At 45.6% G+C, this 21,753-nt stretch overlaps 1 protein-coding gene across 4 annotated transcripts in view; it reads right to left on the reverse strand.

Annotated features, from left to right (window-relative positions):
- The window catches only part of RC3H1 (ring finger and CCCH-type domains 1), a 446,950-nt gene that overhangs the window by 188,172 nt on the left and 237,025 nt on the right, over window positions 1-21,753 (reverse strand). The gene's annotated exons all lie outside the window — the stretch shown is intronic.

Here is a 21,753-nt window from a genome sequence, read left to right on the forward strand (position 1 = left end):
GCTCGAGAAGTTAGGTGGAGAGAGCAAAACGTTTTGCAGATGGCACTGTCTGGAGAAGCAAAGAGATCCACTATGGGAGTTCTCAAAAGAAGGAATATCGGATGCAGAATGGCAGGGTCGAAGGCCACTCATGGGAGTCGAGTTTCCTGCTGAGGGAATCTGCAAAGATGTTGTGGTCTCCTGGAATGTAGACTGCTTGCAGATGGACCCCTATAGTCAGAGCATAAGCCCATAGATGAAAGACTTCTCTGCAGAAAGGAAGAGATCCTGAACCTCCTTACTTGTTCACATAGAACATTGTGACTTGATTGTCTGTTTGAAACAGAACTTGTTTGTTGGCAAGTCAACGATGGAAGGCCTGAAGAACAGAGTATAATGCCCGGAGCTCCAGGTGGTTGATATGTAGCTTTTGTTCGTTCGCCGACCATTGCCCTTGAGTGCACAACTGGTCGAGATGCGCTCCCCAGCCCAGAGTGGAAGCATCTGTCATTATCATGATGGCAGGAGGAATAGGCTGGAAAGGACAACCTTCCTTCATAGACTGGGAGTGAATCCACAACAGGAGGGATTGTTGAATGTCTCTTGGAAGCGGAATCATTCTGTTGAGAGCATGATGATGTTGATTCCAATGCAATTTTAAGTGCCATTGCAGCAGTCTCATAAGCAGCCTTGCATTTGGTACTAGGGATAAAGCTCCATATGCCCTAGAAGTCGTAAAATGGTCCCAAGCTAGCATGACTGAAACTTGTCTGAAGTAATCTGCCAAGGTGATGATGGACTGATGTCTGTCTGGAGGAAGATAGGCTCTTGCATCTTCAGTATTCAGGAGTGCTCCGATGAACATAAGAGAGCGAGTTGGAATGAGGTTTGACTTTTGATAACTGATGATGAATCCTAGAGACTGAAGGGTTAGAAGCAACTGGTCTTTGGAATGTGCTAGTAGGAGCCAATCATCTAAGTACAGAAAGACCATGTGGTGTTGTTTATGCAGATGTGCTGCTACCACAGCCAGGCACTTCGTGAAAACTCTTGGTGCTGACAAAAGGCCAAAAGGTAGCACACCTTGTACTGGAAATGCTGAGTCAGGAATTTGAACCGTAGGAAATGTGAGTGAGAAGGATGAATGGGAATGTGGGTTAAGGCATCCTTGAGGTCTAGGGCAGCTAACCAATCGTAGGATAGTTGGCAGAGATATAATTCGGAACCTTTCTTTTTTGAGGCAGGAATTTAGAGGTCTGAGGTCTAGAATGGGTCATAGACCTTGAGTATTTTTGGGACTGAGGAAAAAACGGGAGTAAAATCCCTGATTTTGTTGAATTGGAGGAATCTCCTCGATGGCACTGTTGTTTAGTAGAGGAGTAACTTCTGCCGCAAGTTGAGGAATGTGCTGATGAGGAACTGCAGATGGTGGAGGAGCTTGAAAAGGAGTTACATTGGGAAGGAAATTGAGAAAATAATCCTGGGCAACAATGGTGAGAACCCATTGATCCAATGTGATAGCCTGCCAGGCTGAAAGGAAATGAATTAGCCCCCTCCTTCCCCACTGGTAAATGGTCTAAAAACAGACAAACACTTTATAGCTAAGGTATAGATGGTTGCTTTCTGTCTCTTGAACGCTGTTTAAGTAGGAAGGAGGGAGATGATTGGTTACTTTGTGGAATAGGACGGTTATATGGAGCAAATCTACATTGTGGGTAATATTGCTGGAAAAACTGCTGATGATAAAGCCTTCAGTAAGTGAAAGAAGATGAGGGCCGTCAAAACTGGTGAGACTGCTCAGAGTGCTGAGAGTTCCTACTAGTAGAAGGATCTTCTTTCAGCTGAGAAACTGTTGCTTTGACCTTTACACCAAAAAGACTATCACCCAAGCAGGGAGCATCTGCTAATCTTTCATGCAGGTCTTCCCGGAGATCAGATGCTCGCAACCACGCTGAGCATCTGGTTGCTATAGCGACGGCTGCAGTTCTAGATGTCATATCTTTGGCATCGTAATTGGTCTTGATGAGATGATATGTGGATTCCTGAAGGGCAACCAGAAGATTTGGGAACTCTTCAGGGGATGCAGAATCCAACTGCTGCAAAATAGAGTGTTGAAAATGTAGAATTTGCAGCTGGTGGGCAATTATTTTTAAAGACAACATAGAACCTTGATAAACCTTGCCTAGGGCCCAAAAATGTCAGGGAGGCCTGCCGGTGCGGTGCTTTAGGGCCGTTTGGGTCCTCGTGGTCCGGGTATTTCTCCCCTAACTGGCCCATCTCCCTCACCTTCACGGTCAACTTGTCCCTGACTCCATCGCTGGATTCATCGGCAGCAGTGAGTATACCAAGACACCGAGTGGTCGATATATGGAATAGAAAAAACCCTCTGCCGTGGTGAGCTTGTGAATCATAGAGCCGCAACACTGTACTGGTCTACAGCTCTGACGCAGCCTGAGGGCGAAACGGACAGCTAGCTTAATGTGGTGAAGGGACTAGCAGAGATAGCAGGAAAGATTGAGTGATAACGACTTTCACTGCCTATTTTCAACAAACCCTGCCCGGGATCTAAAAGTTAAGTCCTTGTTTTAAGAACTATAAGTATTTTTGATTAACAACAGGGCAGGAGGGGAGCAAAAAGGGACAAAGAATGGCAGGGAAGACAAGGAGCACCAAGGCTGCGATCAAGATCAACCCCCCAGCTACAGAAGAGAACAAGATGAAGGCCACAGTCTCCGTGCAAACTGAGGAAAATCCCCCCCCCAACCCCCCGATGGACAGCGGAGATCTCTATACAGACCAAAGCTGAACCCCAACTGATTTCAGTCTCTGTGAAGACAGAAGAGGACGACGATTAATAAGATCAATCGCCAAATTTCTTGAGCCTAAATCGCGTAACATTCTGATCCACTCACTAGTTATAGCTAAAATAGATTACTGTAACTCCTTATTACTCAACATTTCTCAAAAAGAAAAACGACGTCTTCAAATCATTCAAAATACCGCCATTAAATTGATCTATAACGCTGGAAATATGATCATGTTACGCCACTATTTATCGACGCTCATTGGCTTCCTATCAGCCATCGCATTCTATTTAAGGTCATGCTGCTTATATTTAAAACCCAAGCCCACAACGAACCTCAGTTTATAGCAAGAATGTTAATTCCTCATAATCCCGTACGCTCACTCAGATCATCCTCTCAATACTTACTAGCTATACCTTCCCTGAAAACAATAGGTACAAGAAGATCAGATATGTTTTCTGTTATGGGCCCACAATGGTGGAACTCTCTGCCACAACAAATTAAAAATGAAAAAGATCTTCTTTCTTTTAAAAAATCCTTAAAAACGCACCTTTTTAAAGATGCCTTTAATACTCAATATTAATATTTTTTAATTTTTTAACTACCCCTTTTTCCTTCTGTTTTTTCCATATTTGTTTTTCTTGATATAACAGATGTAACTTTTGCCCTTCTTCCCTCCCCAGTTCAAGTCTGTCCTGTCTTAAATTTAATGTTAACGAATTTTTAATTTGTATCTTTATAATCTTATCCCTTTTTTACTTGTGTACATCGCTTTGTAAACAGAATCAGCGATAGATCAAATATTAATAATCCTTGAACCTTGAACAGCAACAGCTCAACGGTGACATCCTACAAGAACTGACAAGTCTGAGGGAAGAAGTGCAGCAGCTAAGAAGTATCCGAGAGAGTGAGGCTTTCATCGATGGAGCCCTCCTAGAACTATCCCAGGTCTCTGAGCAAGGGTAAGAAGTCAGGCCCACAGCATTGGAAACATCGGCTGGGGTACAAGAAGAGACTAGAGACGAGGACACCTGGCAATTAGTCACTTCAGCAAGTAAAGAAGAAGAGTCTCGAGACAAGGCAACAAATCACCTCGGCAAGCAAACACAGAAGGCGGTCCAACTCCTCTAGATTATTATCTTCAAGCAAGCACAACAACCACCTTACATCAACTCCGCAAATCACCCTGAGCAACAGATATCAGATTCTACAGGAAAGTCCCGCCAGCGGAACTCAAGAAAACATTCAGGAAGACATATAGCAAAGTCCCGCCAGCAGAACTCAAGAGAAATTCATGAAGACATCCAGGAAGCCCAGCAGATGGCCCCAAATCATGAAGTAACAAAAAAAAAACCCCTCAAGAAGCGCAGAGTAGTTGTCATTGGGGACTCTATGCTACGGGGAACTGAGGCTCCGGTATGTAGACCTGATCTACAAGCAAGAGAGGTCTGCTGTCTACCAGGAGCCAAGATCCAGGATGTGAATACTTGCATAGACAAAATAATCAAACCTCAAGACCACCACCCAATGCTCCTCATCCACGTTGGGACAAATAACACAGCCAAGAACTCCCCGGAGCAGATACAGGAAGACTTCAGAGCCCTAGGAGAAAAACTGAAGCTAATGAAAGCACAAGTGGTCTTCTCCTCCATCCTACCGGTGACAGACAAGGGGAGAGCCAGAGAGGAACGGATCAAGAGAACTAATGAGTGGCTAAGGGGCTATCAAAAATAAAAGTGAACAAAGCTATGTGCCCAGACAATCTACACCCTAGAGTACTTCGAGAATTGAGTGATGTCCTGGCAGAGCCGCTGGCCGTGCTCTTCAATCTTTCCCTGAGCAAGGGAAAAGTACCCCTAGACTAGAAAATTGCAAACGTTATCCCGCTCCACAAAAAGGGAGCCTGAAAATTATAGACCGGTGAGTCTCACATCAGTAGTGAGTAAACTCATGGAAAAATTGATTAAGAACAGATTAGACGCGTTCATGGATGATGAAAGATTAAGAGATCCCCTCCAGCATTGCTTTACAACGGGAAGATCCTGTCAATCTAATCTGATAAGCTTCTTTGATTGGGTAACAAAAAACTGGATGAGGGTGAATCACTGAACATAGTGTATTTGGACTTTAGTAAGGCTTTCGATAGTGTTCCACACCGAAGGTTATTAAATAAGATGAACTCGCTAGGAGTAGGAGAAACACTGACAGCATGGGTACAAGACTGGCTTAGTGAAAGATTTCAAAAAGTGGTGGTAAATGGTATCCCCTCAAAAACGTCGAGAGTGATCAGCGGAGTGCCACAGGGCTTGGTCTTGGGCCCGATGCTATTCAATATCTTTGTTGAGGATCTGACTCAGGGACTCCGAGGCAAAATTACACTATTTGCCGACGATGCTAAACTATGCAACGTTGTGGGCAGGGCCTCAGAACCTGATAGTGCAACCAGGCCCAACACTATGGAGCAAGACCTGCTTGTATTGGAAAAATGGTCCAGTACTTGGCAACTAAACTTTAATACCAAGAAATGTAAAGTGATGCACCTTGGGAGTGGAAATCCACGCAAAACATACACCTAAACGGCGAAAATTTAACAAGAACTACGGCAGAAAGGGACTTGGGAGTTCTCATCCGGGACGATATGAAAGCTGCTAATCAGGTGGAGAAAGCTTCAGCGAAGGCCAGACAAAGGCTGGGTTGCATCAGAAGGAGCTTTATCAGCCGGAAGCCGGAAGTAATACTGCCGTTATATAGATCCATGGTGAGACCTCACCTGGAGTACTGTGTCCAATTTTGGAGACCACACTATCAAAAAGATGTGAAGAGAGTGGAGTCGATACAGAGAATGGCCATTAAGATGGTCTCAGGACTTAAAGGCATCCCATATGAAGAACGTCTGATCAAACTGCACTTATATTCTCTTGAAGAACGCAGGGAAAGGGGTGACATGATAGAAACATTTAAATACATCATGGGCCACATTAAAGTGGAGGAGGAAATCTTTTTTCTAAAGGGTCCCACGGCGACAAGAGGGCATCCACTAAAACTTAAGAGTGACACCAGGAAATACTTCTTCACTGAAAGGGTTATTGATCGATGGAATGATCTTCCCCACCAGGTGGTCGAGGCCAGTAACGTGCTCGACTTCAAGAGTCGATGGGACAAACAGGTGGGAGTACTGCGGAGTTATGTTCAATCGATAGATACTCCAGGGGAGAAGGGTCCTTGAGCAGGCAGACTAGTTGGAGGGAGAGTTCTCGAGTGGGCAGACTTGTTGGGCCATTGGCCCTTTTCTGCCGTCATATTCTATGTTTCTATGAGCATGAGCCAGTGAGGTTAATTACCTTTCTAGTGTGAGTGTAAAACACATCAACACACGAGGATCTGAGGCTCTGTCCCTTTGATAGTAATTAAAAAGGATTTGATTTCAGGAGCTATTCATAGTGGATTTACACCTCTGAATAATTTGGACTAAGAAATTTGAAATGACATTTGAGAAGGGTATTTTTTAAAAATGAATTGAAATAGAAAAAACCCTCCCATCTGAACTCCACCGGGTTGGTCGATATATGGGCAATAGCTGCACTAAGGAATAATACCTTGAAAAAAAACCCTCAGGGTGAAACATGTTGGTTGATTAGTCCCTGTGAATTTGGCCATGAACACTAAGCTACACAACTGAAAGCCAAGCGCTGCATTGTGCGTGGGCAAACTATCAAACAGGCAAAGTACAAGTACATTTGGTTGCATTTCACTAGCTCTGTTCCAGTTATCGCGTAATTTAATAATTACATTTAATTTTTTATTCACCCTCATATCAGAGCTTGGCTGCATCAGTAGTCAAATTAAGATTAGTCTCTCTAAGAGATTTGCAGAGCTGTGCCATGGCCATAACTCTATGTATATATTCACCTACAGCGTGTTTAACCAATAATATTGCTAGGAGAGTGAGTCAATAATTCATACAATGCAAAGATAATCCTTTAAGATCATCCCTTAATACTCTCACTAGAACCCAAAGTGTAGGTAAACCCTCAGAGATGCCACCATTCTACTCAAATATGATTTCATAATATATGGCTTTAAGCATCAAGTCCTCAACGGGTCCGATGTTTACCGATGCTCCTAATTTGTAAAATGAACCAACATTTCTCAAAGATGTTTATGATGTTCAAATACTTAGCTTAGTGTAGGAGTCTGCTTAGTCTGTTGGCTAGAATATTATGTTTTCCTTCTAAGTAAACTGTTTTTAGGAAGATGTTGAGAGGAATGGCCCAATTCCAGATCTTTAGCACTTGTACCTCCTTCTTATTCACACAGTACATGGTTACTCGATTGTCCATGTGAATGAAGACTACATGGTTGAGTAGACAGTTTTGAAATGTGAGAATAGCGTTTCAAATTGCTCAGAGCTCTAGGAGATTTATGTGCAATGATTTCTCATGGCTGGTCCAGGAGCCCTGTGTGTGTAAGCATTCCAGATAGGCTCCCCACCTGAGCATGAATGCATCGGTCATAAGAACTTTCTGATGCAGCAGGGATTGAAAAAGACCACCTCTGGAGAGATTGGTAGGGGAAAGCCATCATATCAGAGACTGACGGAGTTTGGATGTTACTCGTATCTTCTGAGACAGTGCTCCTTGAAATTGAGACCACTGAGAAGATGAATACATGGGGTCATGTGTATTGTAGATGTCACATGACCTAGCAGACAAAGCATTTGGCATGCCATGATCATTTGGGATACAAACACAGCTTAGAAGAGTTGAAGATTTTGAAGTCTCTGCTGTGGTAAAAGCACAGAATTGCATGGTGTCCAGGTGTGCTCCTATGAACTCCAGAACTTAAGATTGGAGGTGAGACTTCTTGTAACTGACTGCAAAGCCTAGTAGTTCTTGAAGCTGTACTGTCAACTGGATTGCTGTGTGCGCTGCTTGAGGAGTGGGCACTTTGATCAACTACTCGTCCACATAAGGAAAAACATGGAGACTGTAAATGAAGGAACTTCCTGTGAAGAGGGTGAATAGGAATATGAATATAAGCTTCCATGAGATCTAAAGATAAGAGTCGGTCGTTTTCTTCCAATAATAGTAGCAAGGTTCCAAAGTTAAGAGTCTCTATGGGTCAAAATTATGGAATGGAAACGAAGATTGGCATCTACTACCGACCCCCAGGGCAGTCTGAGGAAATTGATGGAGAAATGACGGAAGAGATTAAACGCAACTGCAAGGGAGGCAACGCAGTTATCATGGGTGACTTCAATTATCTGGGGATAGACTGGAACCTAGACACCTCCAGCTGTGGTAAAGAGACTAAGTTCCTGGATGCTGTAGGCCAGGGGTGTCCAACCCGCGGCCCATGAGCCGCATGAGGCCCAGTGAAGAATTTTGTGCGGCCTCACTTGCGCTCGGTGATTTCCTCTGCCACACCCAGCTGTTTAACATGTTGCCGGCTCCCTCTTCTGTCTTGCAGCATTCACTAAAAGCCACGGGCAGAGGCTCCTACGTGCCTCCTGTGGCTGACCTGGAAGCGTTCCCTCTGATGTCATGACATCAGAGGGAATGCTTCCAGATCAGCCACAGGAGGCACGTAGTAGCAGCTGCCCACGGCTTTGTGTGGAGGGAGCAGGAAAAAGGTAAACACCCGTGGCCCAGAAGGGAGAAAGGGAGATGGGCGTGTTGAGGGAACGCTTTCAGATCAGCCGCGGAGACGCGTGGGAGCTGCTGCCCGCAGCTTTGAGCGAACACTGCAAGACGGAGGAGGGAGCAGGAAAAAGGTAAACACCCGTGGCCCAGAAGAGAGAAGGGCATGAGACTTGAGAAGGAGGGAGCACAAACTTACAAAAAATGATGAAAGGAAGGAGGGAGGGGCAGGAACGTAGGACACAGAATGAAGGGAAAGATAGAGGGGAGCATGAGCCATAAGATGGAAGAATGGAGGGAGTGAGGGAAAGAGATGCAGAGGTGAGGGAGATAATAGAAAGGGAGAATTGGGTGTCAGAGAGGGAAAGAGATGGTGCAATTGGGGAGATAAAGAAAGAGGAGATCTGTTGGGGAGAAAGAGAGTAGGGACGGAGACAGAGAGAGAATTATTGGACATGATGGTGGGAGAGGAGTGAGGTAGAGATGCATGGGCGCAAAGAGAAGGGGGAGAACATGCTGGGCTGAGGAAGCCTCCTGGATGTTGGGTTTTTGGGGGTTTTTTTGGGAGGGGATATTACAAGAAGTGCCAGATTGGGCCTGGGGGGAGAGCTTATGGGGCCAGAAATAGAGGAGAGAGAGAGAGATGGTGGGCAATGGTCTGAAGAGAGAGAAGTTGGACCTGGGGTGGTGTGGAGGAGGAGATACTTGAAGGGAGAACTGTTGGCAAGAGAAAGGAAGAAATGGTGGACCTGGGGAAGGGAGGCAGGCAGACAGGGGGAGAGATAGGATGGGGGGCAGTTGGGAAGAGAAAGGGAGAGAAGTTGGATCTAGAGATGGGAGGGAGGGAGAAATGTTAGGCCTGTGGATGGAAGGCAGAAAGATGCAGCATCTCTCTTTTTTTTCTCCATTTCATTGTTCAGCATCAAGGGGGGAGAGAAGAAGAAAAACAGAAAAGAGAGGGAGCACAATGCTGGACCATGGAGATAGAGGAGGAGAGATGGAACAATGGAAGGGCAGGAGTTAAGAGAGCTGGGATAAGATGATACTAGGGAATGGAAAGAAAGGGACAGGGAATTATAGCCTGACCAGTGGACAGAGGGAGGGGGATTCTGAAAGTGGTGAGCCATGTGGATGAGGTCAAAAGGGAGATCACGAGTGAGAGAGCAGTGAGTACAGTGGTAGAAATGTGGTAATAGAGAGTAGATAGAAGGGAATAGGAGGCTGGGAAAGGAGTGAGATGGGAAATGGGAGAGCTAGGGACTGAGAGAAGATGGAGAATTGAGAGGTAGCTGAACATTTAAAAAGAAGAAGGGTGAGAAAGAAGGCAAGATTTGAGTGGACAGAGGCAGAAAAGAAAAAGTTAAGAAAGCTGAAAGGGAAAAATCAATATGTTGGAGATAGGCATAAGAAGGAAATGGAACGACATAAGAGGAGAAAAAAATGGACAGCAGACACTTGAAAGAGAATTAATTGAAGACAGAGAAAAAGCAGAAAGAGAAATTGAGACCAAGATGATGGAAAAACAAAACACCCAGACAACAAGGTAGAAAAAATTGTTTTATTTTGAATTTATTAACTGGAATATGTTAGCTTTGGGATATGTGCATCACAATTATTTTTGTATTCAGTGGTGTGGTCATATACAGCTGATTTGGGGGAGGGACTGGAGCCCAAAATTAGTGGATGGGCACCAAAGTTTCTCCCTGCCTGAGTGTAATTTATAAATATTTGAGTTAGTGGAGATTCCCAAGCCCTGTCAACTGAAGACATCTTCCTCTAGTCTGGCAACTCAAACTCTCCAAGCTTTATAGCCAATGGCAATATCCTCAAGCTGCCACTGCTTTCATGCATGCATGAAAGCCAAGGGGGGGGGGAAGGGAGGAGGGAAGGCAGCAGATCTGCAATATTGCTGCCAGCTGCAGAACTTGGGAAGTTGGAGCGGGAGGAGGTGGCCGATAGTTGATGAGGCTTTGGGATCCCGACTAGCTACAGCAGGGGAGATATTTATTTTGAGGGAGTCTAAGCTCAAAGTGGGAGGCCCAAAAAAGCAGTAATATTTACCCTGATTAAACAATCCTCCACGTGCGCTGCAGAGAGCTGATTCAGCATCCCCGAAGATGATGAGGCTCACCTCTGAAGAGGTTCACCGTAGCTGTAATTGAAGTGAATGGGAGAACCAGGAGCACGCATCCCTGCTCATCAGAGTGGGGATGCGGAAGCCTGTGGCTGCTCCCACTGTCAGCGGTGCACATGGAGGGATCACTCAGTCAGGGTAAGTATTACTACTTTTTTGGGTTCCTCTCCATATTGTCCCTTTAATGAAGGTTTATTATTAGATATGTATATATTCTATATTAGTGATTGCACATTTGGGACCTGCACAACCTTTTTTTTGCTCATCCGCTAGTGTTAGTGCGGCCCCAGAAAAATTTTTTCGGCCAATGCGGCCCAGGGAAGCCAAAAGGTTGGACACCCCTGGCGATTGCTTCCTAGAACAACTTGTAAAGGAAAATACGAGAGGAAACGCAATTCTGGACTTAATTCTAAATGGACTAAGAGGACTGGCGCAAGGTAACATAGTAACATAGTAGATGACGGCAGATAAAGACCCGAATGGTCCATCCAGTCTGCCCAACCTGATTCAATTTAAAAAAAATTTTTTTTTTTTTCTTCTTAGCTATTTCTGGGCGAGAATCCAAAGCTTTACCCGGTACTGTGCTTGGGTTCCAACTGCCGAAATCTCTGTTAAGACTTACTCCAGCCCATCTACACCCTCCCAGCCATTGAAGCCCTCCCCTGCCCATCCTCCTCCAAACGGCCATACACAGACACAGACCGTACAAGTCTGCCCAGTAACTGGCCTAGTTCAATCTTTAATATTATTTTCTGATTCTAAATCTTCTGTGTTCATCCCACGCTTCTTTGAACTCAGTCACAGTTTTACTCTCCACCACCTCTCTCGGGAGCGCATTCCAGGCATCCACCACCCTCTCCGTAAAGTAGAATTTCCTAACATTGCCCCTGAATCTACCACCCCTCAACCTCAAATTATGTCCTCTGGTTTTACCATTTTCCTTTCTCTGGAAAAGATTTTGTTCTACGTTAATACCCTTTAAGTATTTGAACGTCTGAATCATATCTCCCCTGTCTCTCCTTTCCTCTAGGGTATACATATTCAGGGCTTCCAGTCTCTCCTCATATGTCTTCTGGTGCAAGCCTCCTATCATTTTCGTCGCCCTCCTCTGGACCGCCTCAAGTCTTCTTACGTCTTTCGCCAGATACGGTCTCCAAAACTGAACACAATACTCCAAGTGGTGCCTCACCAATGACCTGTACAGGGGCATCAACACCTTCTTTCTTCTACTGACTACGCCTCTCTTTATACAGCCCAGAATCCTTCTGGCAGCAGCCACTGCCTTGTCACACTGTTTTTTCGCCTTTAGATCTTCGGACACTATCACCCCAAGGTCCCTCTCCCCGTCCGTGCATATCAGCTTCTCTCCTCCCAGCATATACGGTTCCTTCCTATTATTAATCCCCAAATGCATTACTCTGCATTTCTTTGCATTGAATTTTAGTTGCCAGGCATTAGACCATTCCTCTAACTTTTGCAGATCCTTTTTCATATTTTCCACTCCCTCTTCGGTGTCTACTCTGTTACAAATCTTGGTATCATCTGCAAAAAGGCACACTTTTCCTTCTAACCCTTCAGCAATGTCACTTACATACATATTGAACAGGATTGGCCCCAGCACCGAACCCTGAGGGACTCCACTAGTCACCTTTCCTTCCTTCGAGCGACTTCCATTAACCACCACCCTCTGGCGTCTGTCCGAAGTAGACGAGACGCTGAGAACCAGTAATCACATAATGATCTGCTTCAACCTGGACACAGGGGCGAAACATCGATCCAGAACCACAGCCACAGAGCTGAACTTCCGAAAAGGGAATTACAAAGGGATGAGACTCACGGTGGGGAAGAAGATAAAGAAGAGGATAGGCACTGTAAAGACGCTAGAGCAAGCATGCCCCCTTAAGGACACGGTCACCGAGGCACAAAATCTATATATACCGCGTATCAACAAGGGATCCAAGAGGAAAAAGAATAAGGAACGGCATAGCTCACTGTAGTGGTGAAGGAAGTGATCAGAGACAAGAAGACTTTGTTTAAGGAATGGAAAAGGTCAAAAACGGACGAAAACTGGAAAAAGCACAAACAGCATCAAAGCAGGTGCCATAAGGCGGTAAACTTCAAGCCATTCTTTAGATATATTAAGGGAAACGACCCGTGAAGGAAGCGGTGGGGCCGTTGGATGACCATGGAATAAAGGGAGTGCAGACAAACTGAACACATTTTTTGCGTCTGTGTTTACGAAGAGGACATACACAACATACCGGAAGACGACAGGCTATAAGCGGGAAACGAAGACAGGAAACTGACAGGGTTGACGGTCAGTCTAGAAGAGGTATGCAGGCAGATTGATAGGCTTAAAAATGATAAATCCCCGGGACCGAATGGGATATAGCTGAACTGCTTCAACTAATAGCCAATCTGTTGATCAAATTAGGGAGGACTCCGGAAGACTGGAAGGTGGTGAATGTTACACTGATCTTCAAGAAAGATTCGAGGGGTGATCTGGGAACCTACAGACCGGTGAGTCTGACCTCAGTACCGGGAAAGGCGCTGATAAAGGACTGCATCATTGAGCACCATGACGGACACAATCTGATGAGGACCATCCAGCATGGCTTCAGCAAAGGAAGATCTTGCTTGATGCACTTTCTGCACTTCTTCGAGGGAGTAAACAGGCGGATAGACAAGGGTGACCCAGTTGACATTGTATGTCTGGATTTTCAGAAGGCATTCAACAAGGTTCCGTATGAACGACTACTTCGAAAATTGCAAGCCATGGAATCGAGTGGGAAATGCTCATGTGGATTAAAAACTGGCTGGCGGATAGGAAACAGAGTGGGGGTAAATGGACAATACTCGGACTGGAAAAGCGTTAACAGTGGAGTTCCGCAGGGTTTGGTGCTTGGACCCGTACTATTCAACATATTTATAAACAATTTGGACGACGAGTGAGGTGATTAAATTTGCAGATGATACAAAGTTATTCAGAGTAGTGAAGACGCAGGAAAAAGGGATAGAGGGGTATAAATAGAGGATTACTGCACAAGTTCTGGACCTGTTAGGCCGCCGCATGAGCGGGCTGCTGGGTACGATGGGCCTCAGGTCTGACCCAGTGGAGGCATTGCTTATGTTCTTACCTGCAACGTAACATCAACACGCTCGAGAAATGGGCCACGACATGGCAAATGAGGTTCAACGTGAATAAGTGTAAGGTGATGCATGTCGGTAACAAAAATCTTATACACGCATACAGGATGTTTGGGGTGGTACTTAGACAGACACTCCCCCCCCCCCCCCAGGAAAGAAACTTGGAGTACTGGTCGACAAGTTAATGAAGCTGTCTGCGTAATGTGCGGTGGCAGCAAAAAAGGGCAAGCAGAATGCTAGGAATGATTAAGAAGGGGATCATGAACAGATCGGAGAAGGTTAGCATGTCGCTGTACTGGGCCATGGTAAGCCTTCACCTGGAAAACTGTGTCCAGCACTGGTCGCCATACATGAAGAAGGACATGGTACTACTTGAAAAGGTGCAGAGAAGAGTGACAAAAATGGTTATGGGGCTGGAGGAGTTGCCGTACAAAGAAAGATTAGAGAAACTGGGTCTCTTCTCCCTTGAAAAGAGGAGAGACAAGAGGGGACATGATCGAAACATTCAAAATACTGAAGGGAATAGACTTAGTAGATAAGAACAGATTGTTCACTCTCTCCAAGGTAGGGAGAGGGCACTCTCTAAAGTTAAAAGGGGATAGATTCCGTACAAATGTAAGGAAGTTCTTCTTCACCCAGAGTGGTAGAAAACTGGAACGCTCTTCCGGAGTCTGATATAGGAGAAAACACCCTAGGGGCCGCCGCAGGAGCGGCACGATGGACCACTGGTCTGACCCAGAAGGCAATTCTTATGTTCTTATCTGAAACTTTTCCTTAACCAAGTATTTGTTGAGTGCTCGCAGATCCAGGATTGGACATAGGCCTCCGGTAGTTTTGGGGATGAGGAAGTATTTGGAGCAGAACCTCTCTTCTGGATGGGGAACTAGCTCGACTGCACTGAGTTCGAGAAGAGCAGAGAATTCCTTGTAAAGGAGGTCTTTCTGGTAAAATGTGAAAGATAACTCTTTTGGTGCATAGTTTGGGGGTTTTCCCTGGAAGTGGAAGGTATAACCATGTTGTATTATGCGGAGGACCTATGTGCTGTTGTTATGAGAGTCCAATCGATGGTAAAAATGAGTGAGACAGCCTCCTAAGGGTAAAGGGGGAGATTGAAGAGGAACACTGGCTAAGCCCTCGAAAAGGAAGTAAAAAAGAAGGCTGTAATTTTTGCTGAGGTTGAGTCATCTGTGACCTCTGTTGCCTTTGAGATTGTGTCCTAAAAAAGAAAGAATGAGGAATGTATTTGCGCCTAGGATAGTATGAAGCCCTCCTTGATGAGTAATATCTAGTTGTGCACTGTGGTTTTGTTGATTTGGAGGAGGGCAAGGTAGTCATGGAGTCCTCAGGATGCTTAATTTTTTGTGTGGCCGCCTCTATCTTTTCACCATAAAGTTCATCCCCCAGATAGGGAACATTGGTTAACCTCTCCTGGATATTGGCATCAAGGTATGAAACTCATAGCCAAGTCTCTCTGAACACTGTTATGCACACCGATGATGTTCTAGAAGTGACACTGAATGCGTCAAATGCTGAGCGGGCCATATATTTTATTGTTTCGAAAAGATTGTTGGTTATTTTTTTAATCTTTGAAGTTGGCTAATTTATCATGTGGGATGAATCTTTTGAAGTCAGACAAACTCTGTACCAGTTGCTTCAAGAAAAGTTATAACTGAAGATTCCACATGTAAGCATGGTAATTTGGAATATTCTCTTGCCAAACCTGTCCAAAGTTCTTCTCTCTCTGCCTAGTGGTGTACTGGCATACGTCCTAGAGCTGTTTATTTTTTTTATTTTTTAAAGTAGACTCTACCAGCAATGACTGGTGCTGAACCTGTGGCCTGTTAAATCCAGGGCAAGACTGAACTCTATAGAGGGAGTCTATCTTGTGTGATGGTACTGGGACAAAGAGGAACATAGCATTTTTCATGAATGGTGAAAGGGTAGCTCGAGACAGTATATTGGTCATTCTTTGAAGTCAAGAGCATCAAACAGCTCTGCTCTGGGCTCTGACTTGGATTAAAGTTTAACAGGCAGAGCCCATCTCATCTGCTGTATAAAATGTGTGAAAGAGAGACTCTCTGAAGGAGATTTTTTTTTCTCCTGGGAGGAGTTGGAGTTGGGTCAGAGTCCAAACCTTACGACTCCACTGCAGAGAGCTCTGGCAAGTCAGAGTAGCAACAATTTGTGGGATCAGAGTTGGTTTTGCCAAGCATCCAGACCAGTGCCGAGAATAGTATCTGTGAGCATCTGTGAGAATTGTGCCTAGTTAATCTGTCCTTTCTTCTGGTGGAAGATCTTCGGTGCCAACTCGAAGTGGATCGGGAGGAGGAAATAAGATCCCTAGAAGAACAATGATGCATTGGTACCAATCGGTGTGGAGTGCAGAACTGGTGTTTTGTGGAACTAGATGACTGCTGAGCTGGGCTGGCTCTGAAAACATCATGGTCGGTATCTAGGTCTGTTGCGAATGCAGTATCAGAGACAGCTTGCGCTATACCAGCTCCCGAAGCTGATCTTGGAGCAATGGTACTGGCACCAAGAATGGCGTTGGCACAGATGGTGCTTGGTGCTGCTGCTATTGTTGTTGGTGTTGAGGCCTTGGTGACCTTGATGACAAGGCACGGCTCATGGAAGACATCACTTGCAACAAAGGCGATTTTGTATCAGACCTGTGACGCTTAGAAGGCATCGACACCTGAGAAGACATTGAGGTACAGTGAGGGGGGGGGAGGAGTACTTGTGTTTCTTAGCTCTTTTAGCCGACTCCCACCGATGATGGTGGTACTGCAGCTGTGGACGAAGACCTCAGTGTCAAAGCAGAAGGTCTCGAGGCTTCAGGGTCTGCGGACTCAAACATGGTCAATGGAACAGAGGTGGATCTTCAGAGTTTCTCGTGCTGAAGTTGCCTGGATTTTAGAGACCTCTTCTGCAATTTAGAGCACTAGTTATGGGGGGAATCAGTGGCCGATATGATTCCGATACACCAAGTGCAGCATTTGAAACCATTCAGTGGTTTTGCCATGGAGGAAAAAACCACCAACGCGAGGTCAAAGGACTCATTTGTCCAGGGAGCTTGAGTAGATGGAATATGGAAAAATGCTCGATGCTCCCAGCCTTCAACAGACTGCGAGAGGCCCGAAGGCTTGAAAACGAAAATAACTCGAAATTGAAAGAAAATTAAACTGAAAGGAAACATTGAAAATAATAAAGAAATGATGAAGTAAGGACAGCAAAAAAGGAATCGGAAAGGAAGAAAAACAATACTCTTGGAAGAAGTCCATGAAAACAGTACTTTCAGCTCCATAGAAGACAAAAAACTGATGGCTCCATGAGCCAACTTCGGGCGGGAAGGCTCCAGCGCATGCATGGTATGGGCAGTCTCAAGACTAAAAAATTCTTAAAGTGACAGCACACTTTCTCACTGTCAATACTGGGCATCGTGGATGATGTCATCCACACGTGAGAATATGCTGCCTGCTTGTCCCAGGATAAAATAGTTTTTAGCAGACGACAACCTCCCCCCCACCCAACTTTAAAGTTGTGTACTAACTCTAAATTAGAGATGCTAAAGAGAAACAAAAAGGTTTACAAGTGACAAGCATGAATTCAAAGCAAGAGACAGGTACATCTTACTGACTATGCAGAAAAATGAAAATCGAGAAAGTCCCATACAATGATCTAATCTTTGGTTTATATACCAGGTCATCTCCCAGTGGAGCTTGACTCGGTTCACATGTAATTAAGACGAGAGTACATAGCAGAAAACATAGGAGAAGTAAGATCTAATTAAAAACTAAAGTACATAAAAAAGCATAAGAAAAATAACTATAATATTATCATTTCATTGAGACTGTAGTTAAACCATTTAAAAATTGCGAGAGCAACAAAGTTTTCAGGAATTTATGAAATAATTGCAGCTGGCCTAAAAGCCTAATGGAGTCAGGAAGTTCATTCCAGATCCCTACAAACATGAAAACAAAAGATCGACTGAGCTTTCCAGCAGATTTAATTCCTTTATAGGAAGGGAAGGCCAACATATCTTTATGTATTTCTCAAATGGCAAAGTCTAAAAGTATTCCAACATAAAGGGACAAAAGGATCAAATATTACATAGAGAAACTTGAAGATTATGCATGCACACTGTGACATTTCCGCTCCCCGAGACGGTCATGTCAAAGTGAAACCCCGGTCTCAGTCTCTTACTCGAGACCAGACTCTCACTGAGAAGGATCAGGAAGAAGATCCTGAAAGCCTAGCTGCCTATCCTGAGTCTTCTATCCTAGAGCAGTGCCCTGAGTATAGGTTAACTGCCCGGCCCAGAAAAGCTTCCAGTCACACTAAGGGGTTTAATCAAGCTCCCAGTGATATTCTACCCTGTAGCCTGAGGGGGAGCCCAAGAACACACAAGCTAGGCACACAATCACCCAGTGTAGGGCGTGGCCCTAAGCCTGTTAAGCAGCTCTCCAGAGCATTAAAGGAGGCTGCCCAAGAGAGTCTGGGAGAGAGAGTTCTCCGGGCCAGGAGAAGGCCAGACCTCACTCCAGAGCCAATGGAGTGTGAGGCTCCAATGCCTCAGGAACCAGCAGAGCAGCTGGATACACCAGAAAGCATGGACCTGGATGAAGGGTGTATGCTGGAGACCGTTATGGAAGAAGCCATGGATGTGGGCTTGGCAACTTTCCACTAAACACTACAGGTACAAGGCTGTACACGAATAATAGTGGAGAGGAGTTTTTGGCAGAACTGTTTTGATTGTTTGTGCTGTAAAAACAAGCTTAGAGCAGTGCTGCACCAGCTTGATTGGATTGCTACATTGCAGCTGTGCAGGAGCTCAAGAGAAGCCCAAAGGACTGTGAGCTAATCAGGGCTGGAAATTTAGTAGCCTGCAGTAAGGCTTCAGTTTTTGTCTTTTGTTTTTGCTTAAAGTTTACTTTATATGCAAGACTGTAAATACCTGGTGAAGAAACTGGACTGTGTTGATTAGTAAGCCCAGGACTCCAGCTCAAGGCTGGATAATTGCTTAAGAGACTAATTGTGCTGTGTTTTTTCAGAGACTGTGTGATCAGGTAGAGCAAGCCCTAAAACCTGGACTGGAATTATACCTGATAGAAAGCTTGCTGTGCTTTCACTGGACTGGGGTGAAAGTTAAAAGTCTTTTTGTTTTCTGTTTTCTTTCTGTTTGCCCTTGTTTGGGAAGAAAGGAAACTTGGACTATAATAATAGCTGATATGATTTATGTGTTAAGTGACTAATTAAACTTTTCACATTATTTTGTTCCACTTGACTCACGGTGCTTTATTTTTAGCAAAGCCCAGATAGTGAGACACCAGTGAGGTCTCCCCCTTTGGGAGCCACGTCAGGAGTGTGCTACCCTCTACCGGAGGTCTTCTTAACTTTACCAAGACCCCGGCAGGTGACAAAATGGTGGCAGTGGTGGGATTTTAGCACACTCTACTGGTGGTTTCAAGTTTGAACCTATAAAGAAAAAAAAAACAAAACGAAAATTTTGCAGTTTTTTTTTTTGGTGCTTCATAATTTTTCTTTTGGAGTGTTCCCGTGACGCAGGACGACGCTGCCGGAACCACGCCCGACTATACTTCTGAGGGACCACCGGAAGGACCAGAACAGAAGGAAGTGCCTGAGTCAGGAGTAACAGGACGTACAAGCACAGCCAGAACGACTGGAGGCCAAGGAGGCCTATTTACCAAAGGCGCAGACTCGTCAGTACCTCAGGTAAAGAGTACCTAGGGAGGGGACTGACGAGGATACGAGAGGTATCGGTTAAGATACTCCTCGGGGTTAAACGAAGAGGGATAGTTTACTCTCTCTGGTGAGACCGCACTTGGGTTTCCTTTTTTGTGTTTGTCTTTTTACACAGGTCGGAGGATGGACCCACAGCAATTCCTAGCGGTGCTGGCGCAAGAAAGACGTCAACATTCAGAGGACATACAGAACCTGATAAAGGCGAATCAGGAGATGTGGCATTCTGGACAGCAAGCCGCGAAGCGGCAACATGATGAAATCCTATTGGCCATGGGCGAGCAGACCAAGGTCTGGGCTCAGACATTGCACCCTATGGTGACCAACCCAGGCGCAGCGAATCCGCCGGGTCCTCCGGCGCAGCCCATGGTAGGACAAATTCCGTTACACACATTGAATTTGTGCAAAATTTCTCCTGGGGACGCGCCTGATGAATTTTTAAACGCCTTCGAGCGTATTGCAACAGCAGCCGGATGGCCCCCTGATCAGTGGGCCGTGCGTCTGTTGCCTTGCCTGGCCGGGGAAACTCTATCTGCCTTTCAGACTCTCAGTCCTGAGCAAGCTAGTAATTATGCCACAGTAAGAACACACATCTTAGATTACCTAGGATATACCTGTGAGCACTACCGACAGAAGTTTAGAGCCACGCAGTTACTAGCGAAAGAAAGACCCAAAGCGTTGGTACAGAGGCTGTCAAAACTGGCAGAAAGGTGGCTACAGCCTCACCTGTCGGATCCTAGAGCCCTCTTTGCGGAGGTTGTGAAAGAGCAGGTGCTCGAAGCAGTCCCCAAAGAGTTGAGGGGATGGATCCGCAGGCAAGGCTGTCAGACTTTACCAGAGGTAGTGGAGGCAGCCGAAGCCTTCATAGATGCTCAGAACTCTTTTGAGGAAAGAAAAGCTGATAGGCCCAGTAGAGGGGAAACAGGGAGAGGACAGCCTCCATGGTCCAAGTCACTGGATTCCCAGAATTTCCCCCAGAGGAAACCGCTACCCAGTACTCCTAGGAAGACAGGACAGGATACGAGCCTCCGCTGCTTCAAGTGTGGGAAGCAGGGACATACCCTGCGATATTGCCAGGAGAAAAGGGATTATGTAGCCTCACAAGGAATGAGGGCCGAAAGAGGGTATATGGTATGTGTTTCGGTGGGAGGTCAGGAGACTATGGCCCTAGTAGATACCGGTGCCGATCAGTCCATGATGGCCACCGGGTTTTGGAGAAAGCTCTTTCCCAATGAGAAGTTAAAAACAGAGACTCGTGCAGTTTCCATCCGGTGCATCCATGGTGACCAAGCCCGGTATTCCCTTAGGCCTACAACCCTGCTGCATGGAAGTAAGGTGTACCGGGTCCCTATAGCTTTAGTACCCAAAGCCCCTTTCAACCTCATCTTAGGGCGAGATTGGGCCGGGCTAGGGGAGTACCTAAAAGAGAGACAAGGGATGGTTAATACACGCTCTCAGGGACCGCTGGCCGAAGAGCCAGAAGGGGAGTTAGGAAGAATCTTCCCTTTCAAAGGAGAAGCCTTCCAAAAATATACCCCAAAACAAGCTCGTAGTTCTAGAGCTAAGAGAAGGAGACAGCAGCAAGAAAGGAGCCAGGCCCAAAAACAGGTAGCCCAAGATAAGGACGTGCCATGGCTGCCTAAGGAAGTGAGGGAAACCTTCCCGACCTTTGCCATGGAGCAGAGGGCCGACCGCTCATTGCAAGAAGCTTGGCAGCAAGCCTCGGGCCCTCAAAAAGGAGTAACTACCTTTAGAATAAAGAAGGGCCTGTTATATAGGGAAGGCCCGAGAGAAGGCTCTGGGGGTAAAGGGGAGCAACTCATGGTACCTCTAGGGTTCCGTAAAATGGTTATGCAAGCGGCGCATGATCACCCCTTAGCGGCTCATAAGGGAGCCGAGGGGACCCAAAGACAGGTAGCCCAGAGATTCTTTTGGCCAGGGGTTATACAAGATGTCATTAATTTCTGTAAATCCTGTCCCGAATGTCAGAGGTTATCCCTAAACAAACCCCCTAAGGTTCCTCTCATTCCCTTACCCAGAATCGAGGAACCTTTGTCAAGATTGGCTATGGACATAGTAGGCCCATTAGAGCGGACGCCCCGGGGTTTCAGCTATATATTGGTAGTAATGGACATAGCTACCCGCTTTCCGTGGGCATTCCCCTTGCGAAAAACGACATCTACGGCTATCATGAAGGAACTGATGGGAATATTCTGTACTATGGGATTTCCTCGTGAGGTCCTGACAGACCAAGGGAGTAATTTTATGTCCAAAGACATGGAGAAGTTTT

Source organism: Geotrypetes seraphini, chromosome 12, assembly GCF_902459505.1.
Source record: "Geotrypetes seraphini chromosome 12, aGeoSer1.1, whole genome shotgun sequence".
Lineage (NCBI taxonomy): Eukaryota > Metazoa > Chordata > Amphibia > Gymnophiona > Dermophiidae > Geotrypetes > Geotrypetes seraphini.